Source organism: Thalassophryne amazonica, chromosome 6 (genome assembly GCF_902500255.1).
Source record: "Thalassophryne amazonica chromosome 6, fThaAma1.1, whole genome shotgun sequence".
Classification (NCBI taxonomy): domain Eukaryota; kingdom Metazoa; phylum Chordata; class Actinopteri; order Batrachoidiformes; family Batrachoididae; genus Thalassophryne; species Thalassophryne amazonica.
In genome coordinates, this window is record NC_047108.1 from 13,388,669 (window position 1) to 13,405,555 (window position 16,887).

Here is a 16,887-nt window from a genome sequence, read left to right on the forward strand (position 1 = left end):
AGGTTTGTCGGACAGGAAAGCTATGATGGTTGTAGCTGAAACTGCAAAAAGCCTGGGATGCAACCTTGAAGACTATGCTTTAAATCGTAGCACTATACAGAGACAGAGAAAACAAATCCACAAGGATGAAGCAGCCCGTATCCAGGACAACTTTGACCCAGATGTTCCACTAGTTGTTCACTGGGATGGCAAACTTCTAGAAGACCTCACAGGAGCTGAAAAGGTAGATCGATTGCCAGTCTTGGTGACAGGAATTGGTGTCTCTCAGTTGCTGGCTGTTCCAAAACAGTAGTGGAAAGGCTCAAGCTGAAGCTATTATCGATACACTAAAATCATGGAACATAGAGCAGCAAGTTTGTGGCATGTGTTTTGACACAACAAGTTCTAACACAGGGCGGAAAAATGGGGCCTGTGTTCTGGTGGAGCATCTCCTCGGCAGGTAGCTACTGCATCTTGCATGTCGCCATCATATAATGGAGTTGATAGCAGCTGCAGCATTCACTACATGCTTTGGGCCAAGTTCTGCTCCAGAAGTTGCAATACGAGGTCTATTAGAAAAGTATCCGACCTTGTTATTTATAAAAAAAAAACATATGGATTTGAATCACGTGTGATTGTGTCAGACAAGCTTGAACCCTCGTGCGCATGCGTGAGTTTTTTCATGCCTGTCGGTTGCGTCATTCGCCTGTGAGCAGGCTTTGAGTGAGGTGTGGTCCACCCCTCTCGTCTATTTTTTATTGCGAATAAATGTCTGAACGATTTGGAGCTTTGCTGCATCAATTTTTTTTCCAGAAACTGTGAGAGACATCCAGGTGGATACCGTTCGAAAAATTAATATGGCTTTCAGGGACGATTTTATGGGGATTAAACAGATTAAGGAGTGATCCAGATGGTTTAAAGACTGCTCACAACTGCTGAGAGCGCGGCGTGCTCCCAGCCCCCATCGACAGGCTGACACCCCGCTGGAACAACCAGATCATTTCCAACGTGAAAGCTTTGTTGATCCGGGACCTCGTCTGACTTTCACAAAAAGGCAGAAGATGTGGACATCAGCACTTTATCGGCACATTCCACCGTTACAGGAGTTTTTTTCATGGAAAAAGAAGCGGAGGGACGCGCCACCGTGCCGCTCATGGCGCGGCACAAAACCACCTCGGTGTTGGTCTCTCAGGACAGCTTTCAGGTGGATTTCAGACGGATTCCGGTTGCTTTCCAGTCGTGTGAATATCCGATTGTGATTGTGCATGAGCTGGACATGCCAGAACATGTCCTGGAAGGCTTCATCACTGCATTTCTTTGCGCCGAGTGGCTCCACCGCGACTCTTTCCATGACAAAAACTCCTGTAACAGTGAAATGTGCCGTTCATTTTTAAACTGGACGCTGTCTTGATCCGGTATGTCATCTGACTAGCACAGGAATTGTGAAAAGACGTGGACATCAGCACTTTTTCCGCACATTAAGACAGATGTGCGGAGGAGTTCCGCGCGTTGCAGTGCAGCCGCTTGGCGCAAAGAAACGCAGTGATGAAGCCTTCCAGGACATGTTCTGGCATGTCCAGCTCATGCACAAGCACGGTGGCGCGTCCCTCTGCTTCTTTTTCCATGAAAAAAACTCCTGTAACGGTGGAATGTGCCGATAAAGTGCTGATGTCCACATCTTCTGCCTTTTTGTGAAAGTCAGACGAGGTCCCGGATCAACAAAGCTTTCACGTTGGAAATGATCTGGTTGTTCCAGCGGGGTGTCAGCCTGTCGATGGGGGCTGGGAGAGCGCCGCGCTCTCAGGAGTTGTGGGCTGTCTTTAAACCATCTGGATAACTCCTTAATCTGTTTAATCCCCATAAAAGTCCCTGAAAGCCATATTAATTTTTCGAATGGTGTCCACCTGGAGGTCTCTCACAGTTTCTGGAAAAAAATTGATGCAGCAAAGCTCCAAATCGCTCAGACATTTATTCGCAATAAAAATCCGCCGAGATTGGTGGACCACACCTCACTCAAAGCCTGCTCACAGGCGAATGACGCAACCGACAGGCGTGAAAAAACTCACGCATGCGCACGAGGGTTCAAGCTTGTCTGACGCAATCACACATGATTCAAATCCATATGTTTTTTAAAAAAATAATAAGGTCGGATACTTTTCTAATAGACCTCGTATTTAAGCGATTCAAAGCACACTGGAGTGACATTGACAAACTTTCCTATCAAGATGCAACCACTGATCCTTACACTGCAGAATGTGTTAAAGAATTCAAAAAGGACATAGAGACATTCATTAAAGAACAACAGCAACTGTTTCATGCAAGGGATGACTACAAGGAGCTGTTAGAGTTGGTGTTAGTCTACATCGGAGCAACTGCCACTCAGTCACCGAGATTTCTTGCACCTGGTGCAGTTCTTCATGCAAGGTGGATGGCCAAGGTCCTGTACACCTTCAAAATCTGGTTGTTTCGAGCACAGTTTCAGCTTACAAAACAAGAAGAAAAAGCTCTTTGTGACCTCTGTCTCTTCTTCTCAAAGCTGTATATAAGGGCATGGTTCACCTGCCCTGATGCTGTTTGTGCACCAAGACATGACCTCTCCTTTCTCCAAGCACTGCTAAACTATGGAGATATCAACAAACCCATTTCTGACTCCACATCCAAGAAGCTGTCAAAGCATCTCTGGTATCTGTCAGAGTATCTAGTTGGGTTAGCGCTATTTGACATGGAGGTACCAAATGACACAAAGGCCCTAATGGTTGCTGCCATGAATGAAGTTCAGAGTGACAACACTAATAATCATCAAGCAGTTGTTGATCTCCACACTGTTCCTAACATGTGCCTTCAAGACTTCACAACCAAAAGCACAGTCAAACTTCTAGAAGCCTTGAACATTTCAAAAGAGTTCCTTAGTAGTCCACCATCTACATGGCAAGAAAGAGACGACTTCCAGGATGGCGCCAGAAAAGCTTCTGCTCTTTCGGTTGTGAATGATCATGCAGAAAGAGCAGTAGCCTTGGTGCAAGATTTCAACAAATCAACAAAGAATGAAGAGCAGCTGCAGTATCCGCTTCAAGTGGTAGCTGATCATCAGAAGCAATATCCAAATGCTTTGAAGACTACACTAATGAAGACTTGAACTTTGCTATAAGTGCACATTATATATGAACAAAGTACATATATTTGACAAGTTTACCATTACTTAATGATGTATTAACACAGACTAAATGTGATTTCTTACTTAGTAAATTAAAATAAAATATGATTCATAATTCTTGTGTCTATTGATTTTTGTTTTCTAGAACTATTGGGTTATTCATTGTTATTATGTTCCAGGCCTTTGAGCAACCTGTACAATTTGTTCAAATTAAAAAATATTTTTGTGGAATTGTTTTCTAGGTAAATAGAAACTTTCTAGAGGATCAGAGTAACACAATTCAAACTTTTAATTTTTCGTTATATAGTAAGGGCCACCCTAATATATATATATATATATATATATATATATATATATATATATATATATATATATATAGATAGGCACAGTTCCGCTAATCCCCTAATTAGTGAAGATAACATTTTCATTAGCGGATTAGCCTTTCAGCTGACTTTGAAAACTATCAGTGGACCAATTAGTTCCGCTAACTTTCGGTCCACTATATATATAAAGTACGAGGGCTGTCCATAAAGTATAGGTCCTTTTTATTTTTTTCAAAAACTATATGGATTTCATTCATATGTTTTTACGTCAGACATGCTTGAACTCTCGTGCGCATGCGTGAGTTTTTCCACGCCTGTCGGTGACGTCATTCGCCTGTGAGCACTCCTTGTGGGAGGAGTCGTCCAGCCCCTCGTCGGAATTCCTTTGTATGAGAAGTTGCTGAGAGACTGGCGCTTTGTTTGATCAAAATTTTTTCTAAACCTGTGAGACACATCGAAGTGGACGCGGTTGGAAAAATTAAGCTGGTTTTCGGTGAAAATTTTAAGGGCTGATGAGAGATTTTGAGGTGATACTGTCGCTTTAAGGACTTCCCACGGAGCGAGATGTCGCGCAGCGCTCTCAGGCGCCGTCGTCAGCCTGTTTCAAGCTGAAAACCTCCACATTTCAGGCTCTATTGATCCAGGACGTCGTGAGAGAACAGAGAAGTTTCAGAAGAAGTCGGTTTCAGCATTTTATCAGGATATTCCACTGTTAAAGGAGATTTTTTTAATGAAAGACGTGCGGGCGGATTGCAGCGTCGGCCCGCAGCCGCCGCGACGCTCCACCACAGGAAAAACACCTCCGTTGGAAGCCTTAAGGACAAGTTGGAACATGTCCAGCTGTTAAACAATTTCTCATATACTCACTCCACTGAAAGCCATCAAAAGCTGCCTGGATTTTACAAATGGTTATCAACACGGAGGTGTTTTTCCTGTGCCGCCGCACCACGCCGGCTGCGTCCCGACGCGCGGACCCGTCCGCACGGACCCGTCCGCACGTCTTTCATTAAAAAAATCTCCTTTAACAGTGGAATATCCGGATAAAATGCTGAAACCGACTTCTTCTGAAACTTCTTTGTTCTCTCACGACGTCCTGAATCAATAGAGCCTGAAATGTGAAGGTTTTCAGCTTGAAACAGGCTGACGACGCGCTGCACGACGTCCCGCTCCATGGGAAGTCCTTAAAGCGACAGTATCACCTCAAAATCTCTCATCAGCCGTTAAAATTTTCACCGAAAACCAGCTTAATTTTTCAAACCGTGTCCACTTCGATGTGTCTCACAGGTTTAGAAAAAATTTTGATCAAACAAAGCGCCAGTCTCTCAGCAACTTCTCAGACAAAGGAATTCCGACAAGGGGCTGGACGACTCCTCCCACAAGGAGTGCTCACAGGCGAATGACGTCACCGACAGGCGTGGAAAAACTCACGCATGCGCACGAGGGTTCAAGCATGTCTGACGTAAAAACATATGAATGAAATCCATATAGTTTTTGAAAAAAATAAAAAGGACCTATACTTTATGGACAGCCCTCGTATAAAGTACCGGAAAATCACACTTAAGTATAACTACAGATACCCACTAAAAAATGACTTTGGTAGAGGTTCAAGTCACTGATTGAAATGCTACTCAAGTAAAAGTCTTAAAAAGTATCTAGTATTTATTGTACTTAAGTATGACAAGTAACGTACAACTAAATGTACTCAAGTATTGAAAGTAAAAGTACAAGTAAATGTTAATAAACAAAAACGGACTGATTTTTTTTATAGTACAAAGTTTATCTAGGTTTGTAAATGACTGGTAGTATTATTCAAAATACTGAAAATTGTACACCTCACACAAAAACACTTCAGAATCAAGGTTTCAAAACCTAAACGAGAGTAGGCTACTCACTAGGTGTTCACAGGAAACAGTTATTTATTTATAGTTATTTTCATTGTTACATGGTTTTATCTTTTCTGTTGTGTTTTATTTCATTAGGTTCTTTTTGTCTCTTTCTCTAAAATTGTATTGTAACATTATTAGTCTATTATTATTTACTATTATTGTCTATTATGTAGACTATTATTGTGGTTGCTATAATATATGAATAAAAATAAATTAAAAAAATTACAATTTGACTCTTTTATGACAACGAACGCTGAGCCATTAATTATACAGAAAACGTGCTGATGCAAACAGCTTAATGCTAACTTTAACATTGAAAACACCATAGACATGCTAATGCATTAGCATTGGTCCCGTTTTTAAGTTATAAAATACATCTATCAACTGTTTCAGAAGACCATAACAGGTCGGTTTAAGATAAAAATATTAAATATTACTCACAGACATATGATCATCAGGGTTTTAGCGGGGAAAAACAATGACTGCACGAACCCTTTAATTGTCCTTAAAGGGTTTATTTTGGCAAAGGTCTAGATCATTGGGGTCAAACGTCAGAGTTCAGTCAGGGAAGGAACTGTGTTGTTGACCAATAAATTCTACCCAAAACAAGGATAAACACATTATTTATGGAATAAAATAACTTTTCCCAACTTTTTCTGAGTGGTGTTCCTGCACGGGAGGACTTGATGCCAAACACAGCCAGATGGGAGCTGGTTGGGTAAATCAGTTGTGGCTCAGCTGTGATGCTGTAAAATGGAGCCAAACTCAAATTCAATTGGGTGTGTGAGCAGCTTTAGCGTCTTCATGCCCGCTGGTACAATTGTGTGGTGAGTGAAAATATGTGGGAGTGACCTCCAACCAACACGCCAGCAGAGAATAAATTCATGGCATATATCTGTAATGTTTAGCAGATTTCATTCTGCCTTCAAAGATTCAATCTGTGCTTTAAGTTCTTATTCATTATTTGCTGAAAATTACAGTCTGCTGCAGTAGACATGACTGTAAATCTTGGCCTTCTAATAGACTATTTTTTTACTTTGTGACTGACATAAAAAGCTCATAATACGTCTGCAGGTTCACGTGGACGTTGACATCCCTCAGCTAAGATCAGCTCTTGAGCACCGTAGAGAAAATGTTTCCGGTATAAAAGGAGTTTTTACTCAAACGGAGGATCGGCGGAAACGCAGAAACCACAGCCTCGATCAAAAACTGTCCTGTCCCGAGACCAACCGTCCTCCAGCTTTGTTAACTGTGTTTCAAAAGGGGTTTCACGAGGAAGCATGGCCATAAAACTTTAAAGCTGTTGGCACAGCGACGCCTTAATGAGGAAATAAAGTAAAACGACATGAAGGGCAGCAGAGAGATGAGGCTGTGGTTTTCAACAGCGAACAAGATTCCAAAAATACTGAGTCAGAGAGACGTGACAAAGACAGAATATTATGTGGGTTTGCTGGGAAGAAGAAAAGAACGATGAGGAGGAGAAAGATGATCTCTGGAGCTGTTTTCTATTAAATCCGTAGGAACTGTCGTTGTGTAGTACACTGCGTCTTTTAACGCCACAGACTTTCCTTTATTATTATTAACACATTTTACCTTTTAAAATAAAAGCAAAACCTCATGACTAGAAAATAAAATTTTAAGAACAAAACTTAATATTTAAGAGCTTTGACGTTACATCTCATTTTTTACTGTTAACAAAATAAGTCATTGAAATTCAAGTTGTGGAAGGAGATTAAAATATAAAACATTAAGATTTAGTCATTTCATCATGCAAACAATTTTGTTTTGCAAGAAAATCGAGACAAACCAAGGCAACTGTGTCCTTTTTAATGTTATACTGGTGCATTCTATCCTCAGCATCTTCATGTTAACTTGTGCGATCACCAAGTTTCAGTTAATCTGACAATAAAGAAATATGTTAAACGTATTCAGCAGGCCAGGAGAAATACAGCGCATCCAGAAAGTATTCCAGCGCATCACTTTTAAACATGTTTAACCCTCTGGGGTCTGAGGGGATTTTTTGGACAGTTCACTCGCCTGGCATAAATGTTTTATGATTGCTGTTAAAAGCTCACCCTGCATCCCACAATCAAGTGGTATGTCTTTTTTTTTTTTTTTTCAGGACAACCTGTACTTTCAGAATATATATACTATAGTGGTGTTTTATAAGTGTAATAATGGTTTACAATCAGAAATAAGAAAGGAAAAAATAAAGCGGTAAGATAATTTTCACACACATTTATTCAAAACACATAGCAAACTATAATAAACAACTGTTTTGACACTTTATAAAGGTAGTTTTTTTAACAAACTGACAAATTGCTAATTGACAAATTGACAAAGTTTTTATTCGGCACACAAAATATTCAAATAGAAAAAAATGAACAATTCCACAAACAAACACAGACAAAACTAGTGAGTCTGAAAGGGTGTGGGCTAAAGCAAAGCTTATTAGCGCCCACCCCTGCTAGTACAAGTCCAACAATTCTAATCAGTCATATTTACATAAATACAAATTGACTACTACATGTCGACACACAGACATACACATCAATATACTATTCACTTATAATTATATTTATATAGTACCAGATCACAAGAAAGTCGAATCAAGACACTTTACGCCAGTAAGGACTAACCTTACCAACCCCCAGAGCAAGCACTAGGCAACTGTGGTGAGGAAAAACTCCCTATAACAAAGAAACCTCAAGCAGACCAGGCTCTTGGGGGTGACCCTCTGCTTGGGCTGTGCCATATATGCCTATATACATACGTATATACTTTACAAACATAAATATATACATATATATACATACATATACACAGTCACTTATATACATATACACCTACCCATATCTATATATCTACATACGCATATACATACCCACACATTCAAATATACAGTAAGTCCCACTTATAAATTGAACATTCCCTATAAATCAAATTATATTTGCTTCTTTATGATACTTAGACATGATATTCTTTTTGAGTAGTTTCTTAAATCATACTAAGGTACTACTCATTCTAACCTCTGTTGAACATTTGTTCCATTTCCTCACCCCAACCACAGACACACAAAAACCCTTTACATTTGTTCTTACTGGTGGTTTCATAAAAATTGCACAACCTCTTAAACTATATCTGGATTCCCTCAATCGGAACAGACTCTGGACATGTCTTGGTAAGCCTTGGTTTTTCGCTCGAAATAAAGTTTGAATTGTAATGTAATCGACCAAATCTATGAATTTTAATAAATTTAAAGACACAAATAGAGAATGAGTTGGTTCACGATAATGTTTATTGCAGATGATTCGTATGGCTCGTTTTTGCAAAAGGAATATTGGATTGGTATTTGATTTGTAAGTGTTTCCCCATGACTCAACACAATATGTCATATATGGTACCATCAGAGAATGATATAAAGTAAGTAACCCTTCTTGCGGCAGTAGGTCTTTGGCTTTATACAAAATGGCTATAGTTTTTGACAATTTTGATTTCACATAATTTATATGTGGTTTCCAGCTAAGTTTATTATCAATTATAACACCTAAAAATGTATTCTCTGTTACTAACTCAATTTCCTTATTGTTTATAGTTAAATTTTTACATTTGGGTGCCTGTTTATTTCCAAATATAATACATTTAGTTTTCCCAAGGTTGAGTGACAACTTATTAGCGTCAAACCAAACCTTAAATTTTTCCAGTTCTTTCTCCACTATGTCCAGAAGCTGTTCAAGATGTTCACTGCTACAGAACACAGTTGTATCATCCGCAAAAAGGACACATCTCAGTGAACTTGACATCCAACTTATATCATTTATATAGATTATAAACAACAAAGGACCCAACACTGAGCCCTGCGGCACCCCACATGTGACATCCCTGAGTTCAGAATTTGTATTATTGAATTGAACATACTGAAATCTGCCTTGTAAATAACTAGCTATCCATTCGTATGCCAGATCTCTGATTCCATATTTCTGCAGTTTAGTTAATAGTATTCCATGGTTAATTGTGTCAAACGCTTTCTGTAAATAAAAAACAAACAAAAAAAAACACCTATTGTGTATTGTTTATTGTCAATTGCAGTTGCTATACTTTCCACAAAGTCCATCAAAGCATGTGATGTAGTTCGAGACCTTCTGAATCCATATTGTTCTTCACAAATGATGTTATGCTTCAGTAAATAATCATTTAATCTTTTAGCAAATATTTTTTCTAAACTTTTGGAAAATTGTGGCAGGAGTGATATAGGTCTATAATTAGAAAATGTGTGTTTGTCACCAGTTTTAAACAGAGGAATTACTTTGGCTATTTTAATTTGAGAAGGAAATTTACCAGTACTTAGTGACATATTGCAAATATAATTGAACGGTTTTACTATACAATCAATAACTTTTTTAATAAAGCCATATTCAAATTATTAAAATCAGTCGATTTCTTACTTTTTGAACCATGAACCAGATCAAGTATTTCCCTTTCATGATTACCACCAATGAACATTGAAACAGATTTGTTAAATGTTGAATTATTTACCCAGTGTTGTGAACGTGTCGTGACACGGACCCACAACAGGGGGCGTTAATGAACGGACAATGGATAAGCCAAAAAGTAACAATTTAATGTTGTGAATCGCACAACAACGTACAGACAATAACAATATGGTGGACTGTCAATCATACACCAGGTGACGTGTGGGCAGGCTCGACGATAGAAGACGCCTGGAGAGAGAAGAGCTGGATCCCCACACAGCTTCCAACACCAACGGAGCTGAAGAACACCGGAGCCGCCAAGCCCTGCGCCCCAGGTGGCCGCTGTCTTCAGCAGTCAGACCCGGTACTGCTGGCAGAGAACAGAGACAGTCCAGATGAGTGTGAGTTCGCACACTCAGTAATCCCACAGTCTGTATACAGTTAGGAGGGAAAACCTCCACCTCCAATCACACACACTCGTGCAGCTCCTGGTCAACCACTTATCTGGGTTGGGGTGTGAGGCGAAGCCGTCGCTGTCACACCAAACGCCAATCCCTCAGATAAGGATACACTCCAGGAAAACGGCTGCAACAGAAGTCCAGGTTATTACACACAAAGTGTCAGTCAGCAGAGAAATTACCTGAATGGTAGTTGATTTCTCGGCGAGGAGGTGGAGTTGCAGTCCGGTCTTTGTAGTGGTGGTGATGGGTGACAGCTTGTGTTGATTGATGACAGCTGTCACCTCCAGCAAAGCCGACGCCCTCTCGTGCTTGAAGCCCGCATTTCAAGCAGGGCGCCATCTTGTGGTGGTGGGCCAGCAGTACCTCCTCTTCAGCAGCCCACACAACACCCAGAAGTTATTAGTTGATGAGTCAATTTTACTGGCAAGATTTTTACCCACATTAACGAAGTATTCATTAAAGTGTTCAGCAATAGACTCGTCGTTATCAATCGTGATGTAGTTGTTACTCTGAAAAAATGAAGGATAATCTCTAGTTACTCTATTCTTTTTTACTATTTCATTTAATATGTTCCATGTGTTTTTGATGTTATTTCTATTTTTGACAAGTAACTCATTATAATATCTTTTTTTTCACTGAGTCTCATGATATTAACTTATTCTTATATGTTTTATACTTACTTTCAGCTTCCTTAGTTCGTAGTTTTATGAATTGTTTATATAGTACGTTTTTCTTTTTACATGCCCTCTGAAGCCCCTTAGTTATCCATGGTTTGTTGCTATATTGATTTCTATATATTTTGTCAACAAATGGACAGTGTTTATTATACAAACTGGAAACAATGGAAATGAAAGCATCATATGACCTGTCAACATCATCAACAAAAACATCCGACCAATTCTGACTTGATAAATCCTCCCTTAAATGATCAATTGTTTCAGGTGTTACTTTTCTACTCATGAATTTGATATTGCTTCGATAGATACAACAACCCTCCAATGCAAAGACTGAGAAAACTGGCAAGTGATCACTGTCACACACACTGGCAAGTTTGGGATCTTGTACAAAGAATGTACAAAATAAAGGTTCTAACAGACACAAATACACATTTTGAACAATATATCCAAAATGGTCTATGTGTTTTGTTTGTCTTTATGCCACTTCTCAAAGCACTTTCTGTCTGCCATTACACAAAGGCTTACAACACAAAATTTTTACTTCCATGGAGGTTGACTCCCTCTTGGAATGTGTTCCTGAACTATCTTCACAGTTTGAGGCCCTGTTAACATCCCCGCCCCCCCTTCATTCATATGCGTAAATGGCACTTTATGAGTGAGAATGAGAGAGGCTTATTCAACAATATTCACTGGCCAAGTAGTGAATCATCCCTCCTACTGACACTCTTTGGTCAACCACGTGAGGTTGAATGAGGCCCTCTTATGCTGATCCCTTCCATTCATACGTGCAATGCTGCGCTTTTACGTATGGAGCCAGCAGCCAGAGGGCTATTCAAGAGTGACACATTGCTGCTCCTAACAATCTTTGGCCTACCATATGAGACTACTCTGCCCTACGACTGGATATTGGAAAACCGTGTGGTGAACCAATTTCGATTAGACACTCACTGTTGTGTGGGCCGCTGAAGAGGAGGTACTGCTGGCCCACCACCACCAGAGGGCGCCCTGCCTGAAGTGCGGGCTTCGGGCACGAGAGGGCGCTGCCGCATTGCAGATCCAACCGGGAGTGACAGCTGTCACTCATCACCCCTGACAGCTGTCACTCATCAGCCATCACCATAAAAGCCGGGCTACTGCCGAGATATCGCCTGTAAATTAAGGTAGTAATTCCTCAGCCATAATCTGTGCTGTATCGCACGTATTTGTTGTCAAATCCTCTACAGGAGTTCCTGGTAGCTTGTGTCAGTGGGAGGCTGAGCTGGTCGTGGACGACAGGGTGATAAGCCGCACCCTTCCCGATCTGTGCAGACAAGTGTTTGTATCAGATCTGTAGAGACTCTGTGTTCATATTTGCGGAGGTGGAGGTGTTGTTTCCCACCTGCATGAACTGGACTATTCCGAGGAGTTACTGAGTGTCTCCACTCACCTCTTTTTCTGTTTTGTTTCCTGCCAGCAGTACCAGATCCGACAGCTGGAGACGGTGGCCACCTGGGGAGATCAGGACTTGGCATCTCCTGTGTGTTTCCAGATCCGGTGGTGGTGGAAATCGTGTGGGGCCCGGCTCTTCTCCGGACGGTGCTCTCCTATCCTCGAGCCTGCCCACACGCCACCTTCGTGTAATTGACTGTAATCTAAATTCTGTTTCTGTCTGTATTCCGTTGTGCACATTTACAACAGTAAATTATTTTTTGGCTCATCCATCGTCCTGTTCATTTACGCCCCCTGTTGTGGGTACATGTCCCTACACTTTCCCAACAGGATATCTCGGCCATCGTCATGGATTCCGAGGGGCGTCAACCATCTGTTGAACAACCAATGGAAGAGCAGGGTGCACAGGCGCCAGCAGGAGGCGTGTTAGGTGACTTGCAGTGCATCTTAACCGCCTTCACTGCTCGGATGGACTTAGTGACCGAGCAGAGCAATATACTCAATCGCAGGATGGAGGCTCTCACGGCGGAGGTGGAAGTGCGTGCACAGGGCGCGGCTGCAGCTCCTCCTCCTGCTGTCCTGGTGCTGAATATAGACGTTCCACTGGTCGTTCAACGAACCCCCCCACTGTCCTCTGAAGCATACATAAGTCCCCCGGAACCATACGGAGGTTGTGTAGAGATGTGCGCAGACTTCTTAATGCAGTGTTCACTCGTCTTTGCACAGCGTCCCGTCGTGTACCAGGAACCTTTTCCCTGGTTCTCTCCCTCAGCCCCAACCAGTCCCGGCAGGGGACTGCCCCTCCCTGGGCCTGGTTCTGCTGGGGGTTTCTTCCTGTTAAGGGGGGGTTTTTCCTTCCCACTGTCGCCAAGTGCTTGCTCACAGGGGGTCGTTTTGACCATTGGGGTTTTTACGTAATTATTGTATGGCCTTGCCTTACAATATGAGGCACCTTGAGGCAACTGTTTGTTGTGATTTGGCGCTATATAAATAAAATAAAATTGATTGATTGATGTACGCGTTGGACTCAAGCCGGGTGGCTTATGTGATTAATTTGCTTCGAGGTGAGGCACGCGCCTGGGCTACGGCGCTTTGGGAGCAGAATTCACGGCTCCTAACGGTGTATACTGAGTTTGTGAGGGAGTTCAGACTGGTGTTCGATCACCCACATAGAGGCGAGACTGCTTCAACGGTGCTGCTGTCTATGAGACAGGGCCGTCGGAGTGCAGCCGAGTATGCAGTTGACTTCCGCATCGCGGCTACGAGGTCCGGCTGGAATGCTGCTGCACTCCGCGCCACCTTTGTAAACGGACTGTCTCTAGTCCTAAAGGAGCATCTGGTGGCTAAGGACGAGCCACGGGGTCAGAAGGGAATCTGCTGGACAGCAGATGGGCAAGGGAAGGAGGGCTCCCTCTGGTGGCTCTTCCTTCACCATTGAAGGTGCCGGCACTAGATGGCACCCTTCTCCCTTTAATCACACACAAGACACTGCCTGTAACTCTGGTAGTGAGGGGGGTGAGGGGGGGGTCCTGTTGTGTGGGCCACTGAAGAGGAGGTACTGCTGGCCCACCACCACCAGAGGGCGCCCTGCCCGAAGTGTGGGCTTCGGGCACGAGAGGGCGCTGCCGCATTGCAGATCCAATCGGGAGTGACAGCTGTCACTCATCACCCCTGACAGCTGTCACTCATCAGCTATCACCACAAAAGCCAAGCAGCATCTCTACCTCACTGCCGAGATATCGCCTGTAAATCAAGGTAGTAATTCCTCAGCCATAATCTGTGCTGTATCGCACGTATTTGTTGTTGTCTAATCCTCTACAGGAGTTCCTGGTAGCTTGTCAGCGGGAGGCTGAGCTGGTCGTGGACGACAGGGTGATAAGCCGCACCCTTCCCGATCCATGCAGACAAGTGTTTGTATCAGATCTGTAGAGACTCTGTGTTCATATTTGCAGAGGTGGAAGTGTTGTTTCCCACCTGCATGAACTGGACTATTCTGAGGAGTTACTGAGTGTCTCCACTCACCTCTTTTTCTGTTTTGTTTCCTGCCAGCAGTACCAGATCTGACAGCTGGAGACGGTGGCCACCTGGGGAGATCAGGACTTGGCGTCTCCTGTGTGTCTGTAATCCTGTCTGTAATCTTAATTCTGTTTCTGTCTGTATTCCGTTGTGCACATTTACAACAGTAAATTGTTATTTTTTGGCTCATCCATCGTCCTGTTCATTTACGCCCCCTGTTGTGGGTCCGTGTCCCTACACTTTCCCAACACTCACATTGCGCACATCATCACACAGCTTCAATTAGGACTACAAGCATGGTGGATGGCTGAAATGAAAGTCTGAGGAGTGTAATTTTCAGGAAAAAAAAAGTTTGTATCTAATGTCATTAAAAAAAAATTATCATTTATTATCATATCGTATCATATCGTAATATCATATCATTTAATAAAACTTGCACGACGCCGACCCCAGAGGGTTAAAATCAGCAGACATTTTGAGAGCAGAGTTTGACCTTTACCCCTGATTTGTTTTGTTTGTGTGTTTACATATGCAGTAGAATGAGGTTGTGTATCTTGTGTCAAGTCTGTCGGTTTGTGTTTCCTCTCATGGGGCAGCAAGCGAACTCCCAAACGTTCAATTTTACAATTTTCGTCTAAATGTGTGAAACAGGAAATGAATAAACACAGAATCTCCTTAAGCAAAAAAGAAAAAATAATAATAATCTATCTGAATTGCTGAAGATGAAAATCTGTTTATGCTCTTGGATTATAAATTTAAAACAAGAGTTTCTTTTTTTTATTCTCCTGAGGATGTCCATGTGCACAACATGCACAGTGCCAGGTAATTTCTGTCAATCTTTCAATGTCTGGAAAAAACAAAAGTTGAATATCTTGTCCTTTCACTGTCACAACAAGGACACTCATGAAGAGTTGAAAAAGCCGCACATCACATCTCACTGAGTTGGGCACCAAAGTTTCCAGAGCTGGTCCTTGCTCTGGTGTGAATGCCAGGCATCATGTTTAGAGGAAACCAGGCGCCATACCTACAGTGAAGCATGGTGGTGGCAGCATCATGCTGTGGGGATGTTTTTCAGCGGCAGGAACTGGCAGACTCATCAGGATTGAGGGAAAGATGAATGCAGCAATGTACAGAGACATCCTGGATGAAAACCTGCTCCAGAGCGCTGTTGACCTCAGACTGGGGCGATGGTTCATCTTTCAGCAGGATAATGACCCTAAGCACACAGCCAAGATATCAAAGGAGTGGCTTCAGGAAAACTCTGTGAATGTCCTTGAGTGGCCCAGCCAGAGCCCAGACTTGAATCTGACTGAACATCTCTGGAGAGATCTGAAAATGTCTGTGCACCGACGCTCCCCATCCAAACTGATGGAGCTTGAGAGGTGCTGCAAAGAGGAATGGACGCAACTTCCCAAAGATAGGTGCACCAAGCTTGTGGCATGATATTCAACAAGATCTGAGGCTATAATTGCTGCCAAAGGAGCATCAACAAAGTATTGAGCAAAGAGTGGGAATACATATGTACATGTAACTTCTTTTGTTGTTGTTGTTGGTTTTTTTTTGTAAACTTGCAAAAATTCCTGTTGTGGCCAGCCCTTTGGCTGCTTCTCTCCCCTCCCCTTTCTCTCCTCTTGTGTGTTGTTCATCTGTTTTCCCTCCAGGTGGCGCATTGCAGAGCAGAACACCTACAGCTCATCAGCTACTCACACCTGCCGCTCATCTGCGGCTCATCAGAAGCGGGTTACTTAAACCCAGGCTTTCAGCTCATTCACTGCCAGATTCTTGCATTGCAACCTGATTGTGAAGCTTCAATGACCTTGACCTTGTCTTTCTTGTCGCTTCTACGTGCTCTGATGTCTGAGCTCCCCGCAGCTCATTCCAAGGTAAGTTGGCCAACTCTAATTTCCATATTAGAACTCGTTAATGTTTTTGGTGTTTCCAGACACTGCGTGGCTTCCTTGTCGCACACATTCCTGGCTCCCACGCCACATTCTGCACGACGTCACTTTGGAACTCTCTGGCTCTCAGCTACAGAGCACATAGCTCTGCGACGCTTCAGTTAAGTTCCTTCATGTTCTGTGAGATACCGTTCTCACCCTGCCCCTGTTTGTGACTGTGCATGGCTCAGAACTGTTTCTAAGAACTAGTACTAAGAACTATTTCCAAGTACTGTTTGCCCAGAACTGTATGAACTCTGATATTGAACTTCTAATAAATTTCCAAGTCATTTCTAAAGTCAAGTCCTGCTTAATTTGCAACTGCGTCACAAGACACGCAGCACCTGACCTTTGGCCTCTGAAGATATTCATGAACTGTGGATGATTCCTGAACACATTCCTGAACCTTATTTCCAGAACCGTGAACATTATTTCCAGAACTGCAAACATTACTTCCAAAACTCTGAACATTCCTGTTTTAAACCTTCAGTGAACTGTCTGTTGTTGTTAAAGTGCAATCACTCACCATCTCTCTCCTCTGTTCTCCTGTATAC

The 16,887-nt window shown here is 42.4% G+C and overlaps 1 protein-coding gene across 1 annotated transcript in view; it reads right to left on the minus strand.

Annotated features, from left to right (window-relative positions):
• sema3bl (sema domain, immunoglobulin domain (Ig), short basic domain, secreted, (semaphorin) 3bl) overlaps positions 1 to 16,887 on the minus strand; it is a 271,055-nt gene that overhangs the window by 203,478 nt on the left and 50,690 nt on the right. The window lies entirely within an intron of this gene.